The 3615-nt window shown below is 37.2% G+C and overlaps 1 pseudogene; it reads right to left on the bottom strand.

Moving 5' to 3' along the window:
• Nucleotides 1-1009: 1009 nt before the first annotated feature.
• On the bottom strand, nt 1010-1752 carry LOC105996091 (annotated as a pseudogene).
• Between the last annotated feature and the right edge of the window lie 1863 nt (nt 1753-3615).

Raw genomic sequence — 3615 nt, 5'->3', positions numbered from 1 at the left:
AAATGTATGCCTGTACAATCTTATTAGCTTAAACCAATGCTCTGGTCATAAGAAAACTGTCTATAGAAAGGTATTATAAAGATACTTCCAAGTCTTGAGATCCCAAACTTTCTGTCTCCAATTATACTTTCTATGTTGTAGAGTCCCTGTCAGCTTTCCTTTCAACCTTCAGGAAATCCTAGAGAATTTTATCTTTTAAACTTATTTGTTAGCCATATTAAAATGGCTATTTATAGGTCTTAGCTAGTAAGATACTTAGAGCATATGATTTAAGAGGCATCAAGACCATTATTTACAAGGAATGACTTGAACAGATGAAATAATGTGCTGATCTGAAAGAAAATCAAAGAATAATACAAATCCAGAAGTTAATATATATGAATGTGTATATAAGTATATATGCATATATATGTATATGTATGTATATATACATACGTATGTATATATAATTCCCACAGCATTTGTTTTGTCATGTTCTTATTCTTCATGGTGTAATAGAAATCTGTCCCAGAACTCCAGACAACACCAGAAGATAGATTACCATCCAGTGGGAGAAGAGACCATTTGCTTTGCCTCCTCTGAATCTCTGGTCAAAAACTTAGCTTCAATCCAATTAGTGACATGTGGTCACTGTGATTACTTATATGGTGTTATCCAGTATTAGGCAGTAGTCACACCCATGTGTTTAAATACATATTATTTAGAATTCTATAGAATTCAATTCTTATTCTTCCTAGTCAAATTTCAAGTATTCAAATACTTCATTTCCTTTCAGACTTCACTGACAGTTTAGAAAAACAAAAGGCTATCCTTGAGCTAGCAACAAAGACTTTTTTTCTGTGACATAGACTATCTTAACAAATTGTTTTTCACTAGTATGAAACACATGCAGGTTGAATCTGAGTGTACAACTTGTGGTGTCTGCTCCAGCTGATTTTGCACAACAAAAATTTACTGATCACACAACCTTGATTCCCCAAACTTCATATATATATATATATATTTACATTTCAATTTTTTTTTCTTTAAAAGGAGTGAGTTGTGTACAGGGGGGTTAAATGCTTTATAGACAAGAAAAAACTGTGCTAGAACCAACTTATTCATCATCATCCTCTTCATCTTCATCCTCATCCTCTTCATCTTCCTCCTCTTCTTCTTCCTCTTCATTTTCCTCCTCTTCCTTCTTCTTGCTCTTTTCAGCCTTCACAACTCCTTTTTTTTTATTTTTTATTTTTTTTGCTGCATCAGGCTTTCCGTTAGCTCGGTAGGCAGCAATATCCTTTTGGTATTTTTCCTTCAGCTTCGCAGCCTTCTTTTCGTAAGGCTACTTGTCATCTGCAGCAGTGTTGTTCCACATCTCTCCCAGTTTTTTTGCAACATCACCAATAGACAGGCCAGGATGTTCCCCTTTGATTTTAGGGCGATACTCAGAACAGAACAAGAAGGCCGAAGGAGGCCTCTTGGGTGCACTGGGATCCTTGAACTACTTTTTTGTTTCCCCTTTAGGAAGGATGTAGGTTTTCATTTCTCTTTCATAACGGGCCTTGTCTGTCTTGGCCATATCTTCAAATTTCCCTTTCTCTTTAGCAGACATAGTCTTCCACCTCTCTGAAGCCTTCTTAGAAAACTCTGAGAAGTTGACGGAAGCATCCGGGTGCTTCTTCCTTTGCTGCTTCCGGCAAGTGTGCACAAAGAATGCATATGATGACATTTTGCCTCTAGGCTTCTTAGGATCTCCTTTGCCCATGTTAGTTTTTCCTCCGCGAGGCACAGAGTCCCTCGGTGCCCGTCCGGCTCTCACTTGCCCCTGCGCTGTCTCTATGGAGCTCAATGTACTGCAATGGCTGTGAGAGCGGGAGCCAGACGCAGCCTCCTCACTCTCTCAGCTCTGTAACATCCCAAACTTAATATTCTATGTACATCTTTTTTGTACTTTTATTGCCTGGAAAATGGAGAAAGGTCAGTGAGATGTATACAATAATACCTGTAAATTAGAGCGGACCCTAGAAACTAGAGATAAGAGCGCTTCTTAAAGAAATGCTAGCCGGACACGGGTGGTGCATGCCTGTAATCTTAGCTACTCAGGAGGCTGAGATCTGAGGATCGCAGTTCAAAGCCAGCCTCTGCAGGAAAGTCTGTGAAACTCTTATCTCCAATAAACACTCAGAAAAACGGAAGTGGCGCTGTAGCTCAAGTGGTAGAGCACTCGCCTTGAGGTGAAGAGCTGAGGGACAGCGCTCAGGCCCAGAGTTCAAGCCCCACAACAAACGAAAAGAAAGAAAGGAAAGAAAGAAATGCTGGCAATCAAAATGCATTGTTCTTAAAAACTGACATGTTGAACTTAAACGCCTTTGCTCAACTACTTAAAATTATAAAAAAAAATAAATTAGACAAGCTAAAAATAATTGAACATTAATGAACAAATTAAATGCAAAAATGAAAGACTGCCTCCAAAGATATCCAGAAATATATGGGTAAATAAATATGGTCATATTTTAGTTTTTGAAACAACATGAATGGTTTTGTTTTCATATTGCTAGATATCAAGTGGAAACATGTTTTGTATTTTGGAAATATAGCTCACTGTTTAAAACTAATGGTCTGAACTATCTATATAAAGAAATTTATAACAGCCCATTGGGAAATTGAGTTTGTGAACAGTTTACTCTTATATCTTCAAGGCAAATTAACTTTCTAACCAGAGGAATTGTGATTGCAAATACAGTCCAAATCATATGCAACAGCTTCTAACCTCCCCTCCTTCCATAGTACACTCCTATGCACTAAGGTGAGACACCATTCAGCCCCAAATCTATGAAAAATCTTCAAGTCATTTAAACAACCAAGATGAAGAATCATTCCTGATAATTACTTAGACTTTCTCATGTCAATGGAAGAGCAGATATGAATATGTTTAAACTGCTCAAAAATGAATGGAAACTGGTAAAACATCCTTCATTGCTTTTTGGTCAATGATATAAAAATTGTTCTCTCACACAGGAAAAAAATAGCAGGGCAAATATATACCTCTCGGGTCACAAGGCACTAAGGCAATTTAGCTCTTTCCGTATTTTTATCAACATTTCTTCATTTATAATCCCTGACCTCTGAGAAAATTTGTACCTTGGTGCAGTCTCTCTCCAGCTGAAGGTCATGCTCTGTTCTGTTTGCTGTGTCTGAAATAGCTGAGTGCTTTCATCCTAAATCCATGCTTTGGTTCCTGAACCATCTAAGCATCTGATTAGCTCCATCTTTTATCTCCCATCTCTGTGGCTTTAGACCTTTGGCCTGGCTGTTTCTGATGTTCCCACCAGGCTCTGATTGATACAGAACAGCAAAGGTTAGTTTCAGTGCCCTAAGCAGGCCTCCCTTTCTCAGCCTAATACCTTACCAAAAGAATTCTGGAGGACTAGTACCCATTCTTAAAAAAATAATTTTACACTTTTCATTTCATTTTTTGTGTGCTTTCTCATTTTATAAATGACTCTTTTTTAAGCTAAATGAAACAAGGATTCAATAGCAATTTAAAGGCAACAACAACAATAATAATAAACTGATTTTAGTTAACTTTCTTAGCATATAGTTTATAGTAAATACTAGACTATTTTATGTTTC

This window comes from Dipodomys ordii, unplaced genomic scaffold (assembly GCF_000151885.1).
Source record: "Dipodomys ordii isolate 6190 unplaced genomic scaffold, Dord_2.0 Scaffold126, whole genome shotgun sequence".
Classification (NCBI taxonomy): Eukaryota; Metazoa; Chordata; class Mammalia; order Rodentia; family Heteromyidae; genus Dipodomys; species Dipodomys ordii.
This window is presented reverse-complemented; position numbering and strand designations above follow the sequence as displayed.